At 38.5% G+C, this 19168-nt stretch overlaps 1 non-coding gene across 1 annotated transcript; it reads right to left on the bottom strand.

Moving 5' to 3' along the window:
• Positions 1–17441: 17441 nt before the first annotated feature.
• Positions 17442–17548, bottom strand: LOC147924328 (small nucleolar RNA R71). The gene has a single exon (XR_015587826.1). It is a non-coding gene; the product is annotated as a small nucleolar RNA R71 (small nucleolar RNA).
• Between the last annotated feature and the right edge of the window lie 1620 nt (positions 17549–19168).

Genomic DNA, 19168 nt, shown 5'->3' with positions numbered 1-19168 from the left:
CCTTGTGGAATTTCCTTTCTTCTTCTTTATGGGCCTCTCCCTTGTAAGGCCTCGTTTTCCTCCTCTCAAACTCGGCCTCTCTATCTACTGGACCGAGCGCAGGCCTAAGGGCCGAGACCGTACGGACGGGCCTTCTCTTCATCGTACGGACGGGCCTTCTCTTCATCGTACGGACGGGCCTGTACGGACGGGCCTGTACGGACGGGCCTGTACGGACGGGCCTGTACGGACGGGCCTTCTCTTCATCGTGTTCACGGCCTAACTGGCCGCTCACCGGACATGGGTCCGTTCACGGACACGGTACATGGTACCGGACACGGTACATGGTCGCTCACGGACACGGACATGGCCTTACCGGCCTTTACATGGCCTTTCCGGCCTTTCTTCTCTTCTTCCAAGGCTCGGCCTTACCGGCCTCTCCTCTCTCCTCCTTGGTACATTCTAATACCCATTTTGTCCCAAAACAGGCTAAAACCAAGAAAACATTCCTTAGAAGCTGTAAACAGCTATGTTAGTGTTTATGGGGTTAAAATGTGTCTTAATCCAATGCAACTAACTAATTATAAGAGTTTGAGATAGATGTGGAGAGTTTAAAAGCCACTTATAACCATTTTGTCCCAAAACAGGCTAACAGCAAGAAAACATTGCTTAGTAGCTGTCAACAGCTATGTTAGTTTTTATGGGGTTAAAATGTGTCTTAATCCAATGCAACTAACTAATTATAAGAGTTTGAGATAGATGTGGAGAGTTTAAAAGCAACTTATACCCATTTTGTCCCAAAACAGGCTAAAACCAAGAAAACATTGCTTAGAAGTTGTAAACAGCTATGTTAGTGTTTATGGGGTTAAAATGTGTCTTAATCCAATGCAACTAATTAATTATAAGAGTTTGAGATAGATGTGAAGAGTTTAAAAGCCACTTATACCCATTTTGACCCAAAACAGGCTAACAGCAAGAAAACATTGCTTAGTAGCTGTAAACAGCTATGTTAGTGTTTATGGGGTTAAAATGTGTCTTAATCCAATGCAACTAACTAAGTATAAGAGTTTGAGATAGATGTGGAGAGTTTAAAAGCCACTTATAACCATTTTGTCCCAAAACAGGTTAAAACCAAGAAAACATTGCTTAGAAGCTGTAAACAGCTATGTTAGTGTTTATGGGGTTAAAATGTGTCTTACTCCAATGCAACTAACTAATTATAAGAGTTTGAGATAGATGTGGAGAGTTTAAAAGCCACTTATACCCATTTTGTCCCAAAACAGGCTAAAACCAAGAAAACATTGCTTAGAAGCTGTAAACAGCTATGTTAGTGTTTATGGGGTTAAAATGTGTCTTAATCGAATGCAACTAACTAATTATAAGAGTTTGAGATAGATGTGGAGAGTTTAAAAGCCACTTATACCCATTTTGTCCCAAAACAGGCTAAAACCAAGAAAACATTGCTTAGAAGTTGTAAACAGCTATGTTAGTGTTTCTGGGGTTAAAATGTATCTTAATCCAATGCAACTAACTAATTATAAGAGTTTGAGATAGATGTGGAGTGTTTAAAAACCACTTATACCCATTTTGTCCCAAAACAGGCTAACAGCAAGAAAACATTGCTTAGTAGCTGTAAACAGCTATGTTAGTGTTTATGGGGTTAAAATGTGTCTTAATCCAATGCAACTAACTAAGTATAAGAGTTTGAGATAGATGTGGAGAGTTTAAAAGCCACTTATAACCATTTTGTCCCAAAACAGGCTAACAGCAAGAAAACATTGCTTAGAAGCTGTAAACAGCTATGTTAGTGTTTATGGGGTTAAAATGTGTCTTAATCCAATGCAACTAACTAATTATAAGAGTTTGAGATAGATGTGGAGAGTTTAAAAGCCACTTATACCCATTTTGTCCCAAAACAGGCTAACAGCAAGAAAACATTGCTTAGTAGTTGTAAACAGCTATGTTAGTGTTTATGGGGTTAAAATGTGTCTTAATCCAATGCAACTAACTAATTATAAGAGTTTGAGATAGATGTGGAGAGTTTAAAAGCCACTTATAACCATTTTGTCCCAATACAGGTTAAAACCAAGAAAACATTGCTTAGAAGCTGTAAACAGCTATGTTAGTGTTTATGGGGTTAAAATGTGTCTTAATCCAATGCAACTAACTAATTATAAGAGTTTGAGATAGATGTGGAGAGTTTAAAAGCCACTTATACCCATTTTGTCCCAAAACAGGCTAAAACCAAGAAAACATTGCTTAGAAGTTGTAAACAGCTATGTTAGTGTTTATGGGGTTAAAATGTGTCTTAGTCCAATGCAACTAATTAATTATAAGAGTTTGAGATAGATGTGAAGAGTTTAAAAGCCACTTATACCCATTTTGACCCAAAACAGGCTAACAGCAAGAAAACATTGCTTAGTAGCTGTAAACAGCTATGTTAGTGTTTATGGGGTTAAAATGTGTCTTAATCCAATGCAACTAACTAAGTATAAGAGTTTGAGATAGATGTGGAGAGTTTAAAAGCCACTTATAACCATTTTGTCCCAAAAACAGGTTAAAACCAAGAAAACATTGCTTAGAAGCTGTAAACAGCTATGTTAGTGTTTATGGGGTTAAAATGTGTCTTAATCCAATGCAACTAACTAATTATAAGAGTTTGAGATAGATGTGGAGAGTTTAAAAGCCACTTATACCCATTTTGTCCCAAAACAGGCTAAAACCAAGAAAACATTGCTTAGAAGCTGTAAACAGCTATGTTAGTGTTTATGGGGTTAAAATGTGTCTTAATCGAATGCAACTAACTAATTATAAGAGTTTGAGATAGATGTGGAGAGTTTAAAAGCCACTTACACCCATTTTGTCCCAAAACAGGCTAAAACCAAGAAAACATTGCTTAGAAGTTGTAAACAGCTATGTTAGTGTTTCTGGGGTTAAAATGTATCTTAATCCAATGCAACTAACTAATTATAAGAGTTTGAGATAGATGTGCAGTGTTTAAAAACCACTTATACCCATTTTGTCCCAAAACAGGCTAACAGCAAGAAAACATTGCTTAGTAGCTGTAAACAGCTACGTTAGTGTTTATGGGGTTAAAATGTGTCTTAATCCAATGCAACTAAATAATTATAAGACTTTGAGATAGATATGGAGAGTTTAAAAGCCACTTATACCCATTTTGTCCCAAAACAGGCTAACAGCAAGAAAACATTGCTTAGTAGCTGTAAACAGCTATGTTAGTGTTTATGGGGTTAAAATGTGTCTTAATCCAATGCAACTTACTAAGTATAAGAGTTTGAGATAGATGTGGAGAGTTTAAAAGCCACTTATAACCATTTTGTCCCAAAACAGGTTAAAACCAAGAAAACATTGCTTAGAAGCCGTAAACAGCTATGTTAGTGTTTATGAGGTTAAAATGTGTCTTAATCCAATGCAACTAACTAATTATAAGAGTTTGAGATAGATGTGGAGAGTTTAAAAGCCACTTATACCCATTTTTCCCCAAAACAGGCTAACACCAAGAAAACATTGCTTAGTAGCTGTAAACAGCTATGTTAGTTTTTATGGGGTTAAAATGTGTCTTAATCCAATGCAACTAACTAATTATAAGAGTTTGAGATAGATGTGGAGAGTTTAAAAGCAACTTATACCCATTTTGTCCCAAAACAGGCTAAAACCAAGAAAACATTCCTTAGAAGCTGTAAACAGCTATGTTAGTGTTTATGGGGTTAAAATGTGTCTTAATCCAATGCAACTAACTAATTATAAGAGTTTGAGATAGATGTGGAGAGTTTAAAAGCCACTTATAACCATTTTGTCCCAAAACAGGCTAACAGCAAGAAAACATTGCTTAGTAGCTGTCAACAGCTATGTTAGTGTTTATGGGGTTAAAATGTGTCTTAATCCAATGCAACTAACTAATTATAATAGTTTGAGATAGATGTGGAGAGTTTAAAAGCCACTTATAACCATTTTGTCCCAAAACAGGCTAACAGCAAGAAAACATTGCTTAGTAGCTGTAAACAGCTATGTTAGTGTTTATGGGGTTAAAATGTGTCTTAATATTAGAGAGTAAGGAGGAAGAGAGAGGAGAGGCCGGTAAGGCCGAGCCTTGGAAGAAGAGAAGAAAGGCCGGAAAGGCCATGTAAAGGCCGGTAAGGCCATGTCCGTGTCCGTGAGCGACCATGTACCGTGTCCGGTACCATGTACCGTGTCCGGTACCATGTACCGTGTCCGTGAACGGACCCATGTCCGGTGAGCGGCCAGTTAGGCCGTGAACACGATGAAGAGAAGGCCCGTCCGTACAGGCCCGTCCGTACAGGCCCGTCCGTACGATGAAGAGAAGGCCCGTCCGTACGGTCTCGGCCCTTAGGCCTGCGCTCGGTCCAGTAGATAGAGAGGCCGAGTTTGAGAGGAGGAAAACGAGGCCTTACAAGGGAGAGGCCCATAAAGAAGAAGAAAGGAAATCCCACAAGGAAGGGAAGAAGGATCCAATGGCCACAAGGGAAGGAGATCTAACGGTCACAAGGCATGGAAGGGAAGGAGATCACGTGTAGCTTTGGTTGGGAAGCATAGCGAGTCAACCAAAGACAAGGAGCTGTCCCTTTCATCTCTCCTTTGAATCCCTTGTGTGCCTAACGGCTCTATGCCTTTGTTCTCCTATATTAAGCATTGTAATCTCTCATTTTGTAACACAATCACAATATTATCTAATAGAAGAGAATCCGATTTCCCCTCTCTACTTGTGTTCTTGTTCATATTCACAATGTAGATTGTTTAGGTGATTAGCGGTTAGGGGCTGCCCTTATGGCAGCCTAATTCTCTTCTCAAACCCACCTAAACTCTTCTTTATTTACTGCTTTACTTAGCCTAGATTACTGATTCTAATCCTTCTTCTCCTAAGTACACAAACTCTAAGTGTTGTGATACTAGAAGGGGATAGTCTCAAACTAGTGCTTCTCCTAGGTAGGATCCGCTTACTCTCTAGTATTTGGGTTCTATCTAGCTTGTTTATGGGGAGTTCATCACAAGTTGATGTTCTCTCCTCCCCCTTGAGAATGGGTTAGTTTGTTGTGGGTAAAGGGGGATTCATTCACCAAGTGTTTGTCTACCCTCTCTTGTGAGCTTTGTCTCATAAATCCCAACATGGTATCAGAGCAGGTTCTGTTCTTGGTGATTCAAACTCATTCTCAATGTCGTTTTCTTAGGAGTTAGCTTAGTTAAAGTTTTAATCCTAGCTTAGGTGTTAATTCGCTTAGCTTAGTTCTTTAAAGCTTTAATTTTGCTTTTGTTGTTAAATCGATTCTCTAGCAGCTCATTGTTGAGTAAGCTTGGTCTCTTGTCTTGTTAGAATTTGTAGACCAAGTGTGTGAAAGAAATCGATTTTAAAACCTCATCTTTAGGCTTACCGATTTGGTGAAAGCTTGGGTTTAAATGAGGTGGTGATGAACCAAGGAGCAAATCGGTTTTGTTCTTGGTAAGGATTCACGGTTCTTGTGTGCTTGTATGAGCCACGAAATTCTTAGGATTTAGTTCTCTTAGGATTTAGTTAATTTTCCTCTAAAGGTTTAATTTTGCTTTTGTTAAATTTCCTTTAAAGGCTTAATTACTAAATCGATTCTTCTTCTTCTCAAGGTTGAGAAAGCTTTGTTTCTGGCCATATGGTGTGTCCAGATTCGAGTTTGGGGAAGAGAGAGTTCTTGTTTTTAGCATGTATGGCCCGCTAGGTCAAATAGATTCAAGTTGGTCCAAGATGCATTCTTTTAACCAATGGACAAAAGGTTGTTCCAAAGGTGTTTCTTCTTTTATTTGAATTTTGAACATGGAAAGCATCTTCTATATGCTCTTTCGTGATCCTTGAAGGCATTAGACTCTTGGAGAACACCTGTTTAAGTGATTCTACCATGAGAAGGGTCCCAAACCGTTGGAGAAATTAATTTTCCAAACGGTCCATGTGTTTCAGCCATTAAAGCACCAAAGTCTTGTTGAATGTTGGATGCTCTTGGCTGTCAAAGCTTCTGCAAACTCAAGAAAACAGAGTATAACTCTGTCCATAAGAACTCTTGAGCAAATTCTCTATTCTACTCTCCACTCACCTTATACTTCCGCCCATATACTCTACTATACTCTATACTCTTGGTTACTAATTCTCTGGTTACTTATTCTCTAAATTCTATTTTATTTTCAGTAATATTCTATATTCTCTATTCTCTAATCTCTAACAATCTTCTGTTTAGAATCTGTTCCATTGATTTTTGGTTTCAGTTTCAGCATTGAAGATTGTGTGGAGCTCGCTCACTATCTCAAGGAGAAGAAGTGGCGAGGTTGAAGGCTACAAGATAGCCATGTAAGAGCGCAGCACAATGCCTGGAGTTAGAACCAAGGGCCACCAAGTCTTTGTTAAGCTGGTGGAAGGTGATGAATCAGTCCAAGAGCATGTGTGTTAGTGCCAAGTTGTTGATCGGATGTGCACAATGGTCTTTAGGAAAGGTGATGCACAAGGTTTCAACTGTTGATTGGATGTGCACAAGAACGGTGATGCACAAGGCTTCAACTGAGGTGATGAGGTTTCAGCCCATCATCAAGTAAAGGCTACGGGGGAGATCAAGTGACTTCAGACCGTACCTCACAGATTCTGCTCGGCCACAAGCAAAAGTCTTTACTTAAAGCTCAGCCGAAGCGTCTCAAAGATCGACTCGGACGAAACCCTTCCACTGCGATTCGGCTTCCGCGTTCTTCATTAAAGTTCGAGACCACAGAGTCATCTTGCCAGTGGAAGTGGAATCATACCAATCCGAGCAGCCGTTCGAAAGTTATGTCCGATTCAGTGGGCATGTGTCAGTCTGACAAATAAAACTGACCGGGTTTAAAACCATGGTTAGAGGAGCGGTCTCAAGGAGGAATTCCAAACCGCAACAGTGATCAACTCTCTCCTTCCTATCCATCAAAACACCATAAAGGCTGTGCTCTAAACTCTACTCTATTTAAATTTCTTAAATTCATTACCTTAGCTTCATTACTAGTCTTTACTCTTTAATATGTTCTCTTGAATTGTCACACTTTTAGAAATTTTCTTTGATATTCCTCATAGCAAACACTTATTCTTTTCTTCTTTATCACTTGTTTAAGGGGTAAAGGAGACTATGAGAGCCTCAAAGAAACTCTAAAGGCGCAAGGATGGAGATCATAAGGAATGTGCTAAAGGCAAGGTGGGCTAAGGAGTAGGAGCGGTTCAAATCATGAAGAGAAGGGAGCTAGTTCTTTGCAAACCAAGGTCAAGGGACATCATGGATAGTGGAGTCTATACTCTTTTTCCCTTAACAAAGTTTTATCCCAAGAGGTTTTCTTTGTTGAGGTTTTTAATGAGGTAGATGACACTAGTCCACCCTTGATCTTTGGTCCCCATGGTGCCCTGCAGATCAAGCGTGCGGGGGAGTATTAGAGAGTAAGGAGGAAGAGAGAGGAGAGGCCGGTAAGGCCGAGCCTTGGAAGAAGAGAAGAAAGGCCGGAAAGGCCATGTAAAGGCCGGTAAGGCCATGTCCGTGTCCGTGAGCGACCATGTACCGTGTCCGGTACCATGTACCGTGTCCGGTACCATGTACCGTGTCCGTGAACGGACCCATGTCCGGTGAGCGGCCAGTTAGGCCGTGAACACGATGAAGAGAAGGCCCGTCCGTACAGGCCCGTCCGTACAGGCCCGTCCGTACGATGAAGAGAAGGCCCGTCCGTACGGTCTCGGCCCTTAGGCCTGCGCTCGGTCCAGTAGATAGAGAGGCCGAGTTTGAGAGGAGGAAAACGAGGCCTTACAAGGGAGAGGCCCATAAAGAAGAAGAAAGGAAATCCCACAAGGAAGGGAAGAAGGATCCAATGGCCACAAGGGAAGGAGATCTAACGGTCACAAGGCATGGAAGGGAAGGAGATCACGTGTAGCTTTGGTTGGGAAGCATAGCGAGTCAACCAAAGACAAGGAGCTGTCCCTTTCATCTCTCCTTTGAATCCCTTGTGTGCCTAACGGCTCTATGCCTTTGTTCTCCTATATTAAGCATTGTAATCTCTCATTTTGTAACACAATCACAATATTATCTAATAGAAGAGAATCCGATTTCCCCTCTCTACTTGTGTTCTTGTTCATATTCACAATGTAGATTGTTTAGGTGATTAGCGGTTAGGGGCTGCCCTTATGGCAGCCTAATTCTCTTCTCAAACCCACCTAAACTCTTCTTTATTTACTGCTTTACTTAGCCTAGATTACTCATTCTAATCCTCCTTCTCCTAAGTACACAAACTCTAAGTGTTGTGATACTAGAAGGGGATAGTCTCAAACTAGTGCTTCTCCTAGGTAGGATCCGCTTACTCTCTAGTATTTGGGTTCTATCTAGCTTGTTTATGGGGAGTTCATCACAAGTTGATGTTCTCTCCTCCCCCTTGAGAATGGGTTAGTTTGTTGTGGGTAAAGGGGGATTCATTCACCAAGTGTTTGTCTACCCTCTCTTGTGAGCTTTGTCTCATAAATCCCAACACTTAATCCAATGCAACTAACTAATTATAAGAGTTTGAGATAGATGTGGAGAGTTTAAAAGCCACTTATAACCATTTTGTCCCAAAACAGGTTAAAACCAAGAAAACATTGCTTAGAAGCTGTAAACAGCTATGTTAGTGTTTATGGGGTTAAAATGTGTCTTAATCCAATGCAACTAACTAATTATAAGAGTTTGAGATAGATGTGGAGAGTTTAAAAGCCACTTATACCCATTTTGTCCCAAAACAGGCTAAAACCAAGAAAACATTGCTTAGAAGCTGTAAACAGCTATGTTAGTGTTTATGGGGTTAAAATGTGTCTTAATCCAATGCAACTAACTAATTATAAGAGTTTGAGATAGATGTGAAGAGTTTAAAAGCCACTTATACCCATTTTGACCCAAAACAGGCTAAAACCAAGAAAACATTCCTTAGAAGCTGTAAACAGCTATGTTAGTGTTTATGGGGTTAAAATGTGTCTTAATCCAATGCAACTAACTAATTATAAGAGTTTGAGATAGATGTGGAGAGTTTAAAAGCCACTTATAACCATTTTGTCCCAAAACAGGCTAACAGCAAGAAAACATTGCTTAGTAGCTGTAAACAGCTATGTTAGTGTTTATGGGGTTAAAATGTGTCTTAATCCAATGCAACTAACTAATTATAAGAGTTTGAGATAGATGTGGAGAGTTTAAAAGCCACTTATAACCATTTTGTCCCAAAACAGGTTAAAACCAAGAAAACATTGCTTAGAAGCTGTAAACAGCTATGTTAGTGTTTATGGGGTTAAAATGTGTCTTAATCCAATGCAACTAACTAATTATAAGAGTTTGAGATAGATGTGGAGAGTTTAAAAGCCACTTATACCCATTTTGTCCCAAAACAGGCTAAAACCAAGAAAACATTGCTTAGAAGCTGTAAACAGCTATGTTAGTGTTTATGGGGTTAAAATGTGTCTTAATCCAATGCAACTAACTAATTATAAGAGTTTGAGGTAGATGTGAAGAGTTTAAAAGCCACTTATACCCATTTTGACCCAAAACAGGCTAACAGCAAGAAAACATTGCTTAGTAGCTGTAAACAGCTATGTTAGTGTTTATGGGGTTAAAATGTGTCTTAATCCAATGCAACTAACTAAGTATAAGAGTTTGAGATAGATGTGGAGAGTTTAAAAGCCACTTATAACCATTTTGTCCCAAAACAGGTTAAAACCAAGAAAACATTGCTTAGAAGCTGTAAACAGCTATGTTAGTGTTGATGGGGTTAAAATGTGTCTTAATCCAATGCAACTAACTAAGTATAAGAGTTTGAGATAGATGTGGAGAGTTTAAAAGCCACTTATAACCATTTTGTCCCAAAACAGGTTAAAACCAAGAAAACATTGCTTAGAAGCTGTAAACAGCTATGTTAGTGTTTATGGGGTTAAAATGTGTCTTAATCCAATGCAACTAACTAATTGTAAGAGTTTGAGATAGATGTGGAGAGTTTAAAAGCCACTTATACCCATTTTGTCCCAAAACAGGCTAAAACCAAGAAAACATTGCTTAGAAGTTGTAAACAGCTATGTTAGTGTTTCTGGGGTTAAAATGTGTCTTAATCCACTGCAACTAACTAATTATAAGAGTTTGAGATAGATGTGAAGAGTTTAAAAGCCACTTATACCCATTTTGACCCAAAACAGGCTAAAACCAAGAAAACATTGCTTAGAAGTTGTAAACAGCTATGTTAGTGTTTATGGGGTTAAAATGTGTCTTAATCCAATGCAACTAACTAAGTATAAGAGTTTGAGATAGATGTGGAGAGTTTAAAAGCCACTTATACCCATTTTGTCCCAAAACAGGCTAAAACCAAGAAAACATTGCTTAGAAGCTGTAAACAGCTATGTTAGTGTTTATGGGGTTAAAATGTGTCTTAATCCAATGCAACTAACTAATTATAAGAGTTTGAGATAGATATGGAGAGTTTAAAAGCCACTTATACCCATTTTGTCCCAAAACAGGCTAACAGCAAGAAAACATTGCTTAGTAGCTGTAAACAGCTATGTTAGTGTTTATGGGGTTAAAATGTGTCTTAATCCAATGCAACTAACTAAGTATAAGAGTTTGAGATAGATGTGGAGAGTTTAAAAGCCACTTATAACCATTTTGTCCCAAAACAGGTTAAAACCAAGAAAACATTGCTTAGAAGCTGTAAACAGCTAAGTTAGTGTTTATGGGGTTAAAATGTGTCTTAATCCAATGCAACTAACTAATTATAAGAGTTTGAGATAGATGTGGAGAGTTTAAAAGCCACTTATAACCATTTTGTCCCAAAACAGGTTAAAACCAAGAAAATATTGCTTAGAAGCTGTAAACAGCTATGTTAGTGTTTATGGGGTTAAAATGTGTCTTAATCCAATGCAACTAACTAATTATAAGAGTTTGAGATAGATGTGGAGAGTTTAAAAGCCACTTATACCCATTTTGTCCCAAAACAGGCTAAAACCAAGAAAACATTGCTTAGAAGTTGTAAACAGCTATGTTAGTGTTTATGGGGTTAAAATGTGTCTTAATCCAATGCAACTAATTAATTATAAGAGTTTGAGATAGATGTGAAGAGTTTAAAAGCCACTTATACCCATTTTGACCCAAAACAGGCTAACAGCAAGAAAACATTGCTTAGTAGCTGTAAACAGCTATGTTAGTGTTTCTGGGGTTAAAATGTATCTTAATCCAATGCAACTAACTAATTATAAGAGTTTGAGATAGATGTGGAGAGTTTAAAAACCACTTATACCCATTTTGTCCCAAAACAGGCTAAAACCAAGAAAACATTGCTTAGTAGCTGTAAACAGCTATGTTAGTGTTTATGGGGTTAAAATGTGTCTTAATCCAATGCAACTAACTAAGTATAAGAGTTTGAGATAGATGTGGAGAGTTTAAAAGCCACTTATAACCATTTTGTCCCAAAACAGGCTAACAGCAAGAAAACATTGCTTAGAAGCTGTAAACAGCTATGTTAGTGTTTCTGGGGTTAAAATGTGTCTTAATCCAATGCAACTAACTAATTATAAGAGTTTGAGATAGATGTGGAGAGTTTAAAAGCCACTTATACCCATTTTGTCCCAAAACAGGCTAACAGCAAGAAAACATTGCTTAGTAGTTGTAAACAGCTATGTTAGTGTTTATGGGGTTAAAATGTGTCTTAATCCAATGCAACTAACTAATTATAAGAGTTTGAGATAGATGTGGAGAGTTTAAAAGCCACTTATAACCATTTTGTCCCAAAACAGGTTAAAACCAAGAAAACATTGCTTAGAAGCTGTAAACAGCTATGTTAGTGTTTATGGGGTTAAAATGTGTCTTAATCCAATGCAACTAACTAATTATAAGAGTTTGAGATAGATGTGGAGAGTTTAAAAGCCACTTATACCCATTTTGTCCCAAAACAGGCTAAAACCAAGAAAACATTGCTTAGAAGTTGTAAACAGCTATGTTAGTGTTTCTGGGGTTAAAATGTATCTTAATCCAATGCAACTAACTAATTATAAGAGTTTGAGATAGATGTGGAGTGTTTAAAAACCACTTATACCCATTTTGTCCCAAAACAGGCTAACAGCAAGAAAACATTGCTTAGTAGCTGTAAACAGCTATGTTAGTGTTTATGGGGTTAAAATGTGTCTTAATCCAATGCAACTAACTAAGTATAAGAGTTTGAGATAGATGTGGAGAGTTTAAAAGCCACTTATAACCATTTTGTCCCAAAACAGGCTAACAGCAAGAAAACATTGCTTAGAAGCTGTAAACAGCTATGTTAGTGTTTATGGGGTTAAAATGTGTCTTAATCCAATGCAACTAACTAATTATAAGAGTTTGAGATAGATGTGGAGAGTTTAAAAGCCACTTATACCCATTTTGTCCCAAAACAGGCTAACAGCAAGAAAACATTGCTTAGTAGTTGTAAACAGCTATGTTAGTGTTTATGGGGTTAAAATGTGTCTTAATCCAATGCAACTAACTAATTATAAGAGTTTGAGATAGATGTGGAGAGTTTAAAAGCCACTTATAACCATTTTGTCCCAAAACAGGTTAAAACCAAGAAAACATTGCTTAGAAGCTGTAAACAGCTATGTTAGTGTTTATGGGGTTAAAATGTGTCTTAATCCAATGCAACTAACTAATTATAAGAGTTTGAGATAGATGTGGAGAGTTTAAAAGCCACTTATACCCATTTTGTCCCAAAACAGGCTAAAACCAAGAAAACATTGCTTAGAAGTTGTAAACAGCTATGTTAGTGTTTATGGGGTTAAAATGTGTCTTAGTCCAATGCAACTAATTAATTATAAGAGTTTGAGATAGATGTGAAGAGTTTAAAAGCCACTTATACCCATTTTGACCCAAAACAGGCTAACAGCAAGAAAACATTGCTTAGTAGCTGTAAACAGCTATGTTAGTGTTTATGGGGTTAAAATGTGTCTTAATCCAATGCAACTAACTAAGTATAAGAGTTTGAGATAGATGTGGAGAGTTTAAAAGCCACTTATAACCATTTTGTCCCAAAACAGGTTAAAACCAAGAAAACATTGCTTAGAAGCTGTAAACAGCTATGTTAGTGTTTATGGGGTTAAAATGTGTCTTAATCCAATGCAACTAACTAATTATAAGAGTTTGAGATAGATGTGGAGAGTTTAAAAGCCACTTATACCCATTTTGTCCCAAAACAGGCTAAAACCAAGAAAACATTGCTTAGAAGCTGTAAACAGCTATGTTAGTGTTTATGGGGTTAAAATGTGTCTTAATCGAATGCAACTAGCTAATTATAAGAGTTTGAGATAGATGTGGAGAGTTTAAAAGCCACTTATACCCATTTTGTCCCAAAACAGGCTAAAACCAAGAAAACATTGCTTAGAAGTTGTAAACAGCTATGTTAGTGTTTCTGGGGTTAAAATGTATCTTAATTCAATGCAACTAACTAATTATAAGAGTTTGAGATAGATGTGGAGTGTTTAAAAACCACTTATACCCATTTTGTCCCAAAACAGGCTAACAGCAAGAAAACATTGCTTAGTAGCTGTAAACAGCTACGTTAGTGTTTATGGGGTTAAAATGTGTCTTAATCCAATGCAACTAAATAATTATAAGACTTTGAGATAGATATGGAGAGTTTAAAAGCCACTTATACCCATTTTGTCCCAAAACAGGCTAACAGCAAGAAAACATTGCTTAGTAGCTGTAAACAGCTATGTTAGTGTTTATGGGGTTAAAATGTGTCTTAATCCAATGCAACTAACTAAGTATAAGAGTTTGAGATAGATGTGGAGAGTTTAAAAGCCACTTATAACCATTTTGTCCCAAAACAGGTTAAAACCAAGAAAACATTGCTTAGAAGCTGTAAACAGCTATGTTAGTGTTTATGAGGTTAAAATGTGTCTTAATCCAATGCAACTAACTAATTATAAGAGTTTGAGATAGATGTGGAGAGTTTAAAAGCCACTTATACCCATTTTTTCCCAAAACAGGCTAACACCAAGAAAACATTGCTTAGTAGCTGTAAACAGCTATGTTAGTTTTTATGGGGTTAAAATGTGTCTTAATCCAATGCAACTAACTAATTATAAGAGTTTGAGATAGATGTGGAGAGTTTAAAAGCAACTTATACCCATTTTGTCCCAAAACAGGCTAAAACCAAGAAAACATTCCTTAGAAGCTGTAAACAGCTATGTTAGTGTTTATGGGGTTAAAATGTGTCTTAATCGAATGCAACTAACTAATTATAAGAGTTTGAGATAGATGTGGAGAGTTTAAAAGCCACTTATACCCATTTTGTCCCAAAACAGGCTAAAACCAAGAAAACATTGCTTAGAAGTTGTAAACAGCTATGTTAGTGTTTCTGGGGTTAAAATGTATCTTAATCCAATGCAACTAACTAATTATAAGAGTTTGAGATAGATGTGGAGTGTTTAAAAACCACTTATACCCATTTTGTCCCAAAACAGGCTAACAGCAAGAAAACATTGCTTAGTAGCTGTAAACAGCTACGTTAGTGTTTATGGGGTTAAAATGTGTCTTAATCCAATGCAACTAAATAATTATAAGACTTTGAGATAGATGTGGAGAGTTTAAAAGCCACTTATACCCATTTTGTCCCAAAACAGGCTAACAGCAAGAAAACATTGCTTAGTTGCTGTAAACAGCTATGTTAGTGTTTATGGGGTTAAAATGTGTCTTAATCCAATGCAACTAACTAAGTATAAGAGTTTGAGATAGATGTGGAGAGTTTAAAAGCCACTTATAACCATTTTGTCCCAAAACAGGTTAAAACCAAGAAAACATTGCTTAGAAGCTGTAAACAGCTATGTTAGTGTGATGTTCATATATTTTACCATGTTTTCCCTTAGTTTATTCACATCTTTTGCATCTTTTTCTATCCATTCTCACCATTATTGTGCAGCTTTAGGACTAATCATGCATTATAGTGTAGTTGCATTGCATTTGCATCTTTTCATGCATAAACAGGTGATTTTGGAGCTTAAGGAGCATGGAAGCAATGGAGAAGAGATGTGAAGCAATCATGAAGAGGAAACAAGGGAGTTAAGGCTGAAGAACAGGGAATCCGGAGTCCAGCTCGACCAAGCACTCGACCGAGTGGGAGATGGACTCGACCGTGTGGATTTGCACAAGAGAAGCCAGCTCGACCCCCAGCTCGACCGAGCACTGGTCGAGTTGACCGATGCGTGGACCACTTTGACTTTTCCCATTTTTAGGGCTTCCACCTTCCCCACTATATAAGGACTTGTACTGCAGCCACCTGAAAAAAAGTTTTAATCTAGATTTTTAGTCAGCTTTTCAGATATTTTAAACCTAGTTTTTGCCTTTTAAGGAATTCTATTCCTTTTGATTTTTATTTTCTTTTTAGATCTTGTACTTAAAAAAGAAGAATTTCCTCATACTTGTTGGTTGAATAACTTTCTAAGTATTGAGAATCTGAGTTTGATTTCTTCTTTAAAGTTGTAGATCTAAATCTTATCTTTCTAATCATGCAAGTTTCAATGATTTCTGGGTTTATGATTTGTTTGATCATGTCTTGTTGTGAGTAGTCTTCTTAGGATCTTGAGGATGGGTTAGGATAGATTGATCTTGTGGTATATCTGATTTGACCAAGCTTGATTGTTGTAGATCTCTTCTAGGCTAGATGTTCTTAATGCTGATCCTATATCTGAGAGGGTAGGATCTGATCTCAAGCTTTTTAGCATCACACCAATGTTTAAGAAGCATAGATAAGGCTAGATCTAGAGCTTACCATTAGGCTTGCTAAGAGATTAGAGGTCTTGTTTGGTTTGAGATGTATTGCTTAATGCCTGCTTGTGTAGATTCTTTTCATTGTGAGAGCAAGTCTAGGATTGCATAGGTTTGATTGTCTCTTGATCATGAGAGTGGGAGAGACTTGTCTTAGATTAATATGTCTAGAGGTTAGCTCATAGCATTGCTTGAGATTTGTTGATCAAGTTAGATTACCACAATGGTTAGTTTATCCCATGAATCCATCCTTAGGAACCTTCTTTGTTTATTGAGTTTAAAGTCTTAATCTTGTTATTTGCCTGCTGTTTGATCTGTGTTATCTTTACTCTGTTTTTATTGCATTGCTCTGTTTTTCCGGATTCGTCTAGCTCGACCACTCACTCGACCTACACTCGGTCGAGTGCTGCTCGAGTTCATCCCCAGAACTCTTGTTTATGCTTTGTGTTTGTCTTGTTTCATTCCTGTTTGATTTCTATTGCATTTACTTAGCATCTAGTTCATTACTTGCCTTGCATTAGTTCTTATCTAGTGTTTACAGTTCCTGTTTCTGTTCTTGCATCATTGCTTTTATACTCATCTTGTCTTGTTTGCATTTAGTTCCTAGTTCTTTTAGTTTACTTTCTGCTTTTCATCATTATCATCATAGGATTGTTAGTGACAGACAATCATCATCATATTTGGCTTAACTTAGAATCATATGCACATCTTGATTGTTCACAAGCACTCAGACTGGATTGACACCTCTTATACTGCAACTGCATAAGGGGAATTGAAACACCCACCATCATTCCATATCATTACACTTTCACACACATTCACCATTCACCACACACAATATAAATCATGTTTCAATTTGGCGCCGTTGCCTGTTTGAGTTAGTTTTTGTGACATTTAGGATCCATATTAGTCTAAGATTAAGTTCTTGTATACATTTGTGAAGTTTCTGCACTTGAATCTTGTGTTTGGGGTTGAAGTTCCATTTCAGGTACCACTCGACCAGTCACTCGACCACCACTCGACTGAGTAGTGCTCGAGCACTTGATCGAGCCAGACCCCGGATCTCTGTAAGCCTCTTTTTCCAGTCGCCCTACCTTCCTACTTGAGCCTGTGCTCAGTCGCTTGCTCGGGAAAAATCGTTTGCATTCGTTGATGCACACAAGGTCCAAAGGAAAGGACAATCTTCTAAGGCATAGTGACAGCATCAACAAGTTGAACAAGGGTTTGGGATCCAAGAAGAAGAGAGTTGTTCAGCAACAACAAGAGGTTTCGGTAGCTATGGATCAGCAGGATCAGGTTCAGAGACCAAGACATATTGGTGCTGGGGATGCACCCAACACACACAACCAAAGAGCTGGCATTGTACCACCAACAGTTGCCAATAACAACTTTGAGATCAAGAGTAGATTGATTTCAATGATTCAGGCCAATAAGTTTCATGGATTGCCTATGGAGGATCCACTTGATCATCTTGATGAGTTTGACAGAATTTGTGGTCTTACTAAGATCAATGGAGTAAGTGAAGATAGTTTCAAGCTGAGGTTGTTCCCTTTCTCTCTTGGGGACAAGGCTCATTTATGGGAGAAGACTCTGCCCACTCGTGCTATCACTACTTGGGACCAATGTAAGAAGGCTTTCTTGGCCAAGTTTTTCTCCAATGCTAGGACAGCAAGGCTGAGGAATGAGATCTCTAGATTTGCTCAAAGGAACAATGAGAGCTTTTGTGAAGCTTGGGAAAGATTCAAGGGCTACCAGACTCAATGCCCTCATCATGGTTTCAGTATGGAGTCATTGTTGAGCACATTGTATAGAGGAGTGCTTCCAAAGTTCAGAATGCTTCTTGACACAGCCTCCAATGGAAACTTCCTCAACAAGCATGTGGATGAAGGCTGGGAGTTAGTAGAGAATCTTGCTCAGTCAGATGGCAATTATAATGAAGATTATGATAGGACCATAAGGAGTTCCTCAACTGATCAAGAGGACAAGTACAAGAAGGATCTGAAGATGGTCAATGAGAAACTTGACAAGATACTCCTTAGCCAGTCCAAATCTATTCACTTCATTGGTGAAGAAGAAGCTCCAGTTCAAGAGGGGGAGAATGAGTTTGCTGAGCTTTGCTATATGCAAAACCAAGGTGGATTCAAGGGCTACAATCAAGGTGGTTTCAAGAACAACAACCTATCTTATAGGAGCACCAATGTGGCTAATCCACAAGATCAAGTTTACCCTCCTCAACAGCCTCAACAGCCTCAAGGGTACCAAAACTATATCCCCAAACAACAGCAGCAGGTGTTCCAGCCCCAGTTGTGTCCCCCACCAGGGTTTCAGACTAACCAAGGCCAAGAACAAGACCTTAGAGCTATGATTCAGCAGCTGTTGATTGGTCAAACACAAGGGAAGATTGAGGAAGCCAAGCAGTTTGCTGAGCTAAACCAAAGGCTTACATCCCAGTATAATGACCTGAACATGAAGTTTGAAGGACTTAACTCTAGAGTGAAGTACATGGAGAGCAACATAGCATCTACTTCAGCTCTAAAACCCACCCAACTCCCTGGACAATCTGTTCAAAATCCAAGGGAGTTCACAGCCAAAGCCATCCTACTTCAAGAGGAAGAAGTCACTGAGGACAGTGAAGTCCAAGTTTGGGGGAATTCATCAGTTACTGAAGCCCCAAGTGACATCTGTGCAAAGCAACAGGAGCTCGCAGGAGAACTCGACCAGCAGCTCGACCACACACTCGATCGAGTGCATGCTCGAGTGGTCGACCGAGCTGAAGACTCCGAAGCTGTCAAGCCTGCTAAGTACATTCCTCCTGCTTACAAGCCTCCACTACCATTTCCTGGGCGTTTCAAAGCACAGAAGATTAGGGAATTGAAGGAAATCATTGAGAAAAAGGAGATGTTGGCTAGGCAACAAGAGGAAGAGAGGGTTTTGAAAGAAGAAGCTTTGGTTGAGAAGGAGGAACAAGTGTCAGCCATTCAAGAGATCATCATAGCTTACCAAGAAGAGGAGAGAGGACCTGCCTTGGAACAGTATGAGCCATATCCTCTCTACAAAAATTTTTTGCTTGATATGTCTAGTAAGAGGGCTGAAGCTCAAGATGAGAAGGATCTTGAGGACCTTGGAGGAGTGATCATTCCAATAAAGCTTAAGGATCCTGGACCTCTTTATCTGCCCTGCACTATCAGCTACCTTCACTACAATCAGTGCCTTTGTGATTTGGGAGCTTCAACAAGTGTGATGCCATACTCCATAGCTCAAAAGCTAGGGAGAACTGATTTCAAATCTACCAATGTCCATGTGCTTCTAGCTGATGGGACAAATAGAGAGGTAGTTGGGAGGTTGGAGAATGTCCCACTCAAGATAGGGAAAGCAAGGATTCACACTGACTTTGTGGT

The sequence above is a fragment of the Camelina sativa genome, chromosome 17 (assembly GCF_030686135.1).
Source record: "Camelina sativa cultivar CO46 ecotype springtype chromosome 17, ASM3068613v1".
NCBI classification, from domain to species: domain Eukaryota; kingdom Viridiplantae; phylum Streptophyta; class Magnoliopsida; order Brassicales; family Brassicaceae; genus Camelina; species Camelina sativa.
The sequence above is the reverse complement of the archived record's forward strand: the minus strand, read 5'-3'. Positions and strand labels throughout refer to the sequence as shown.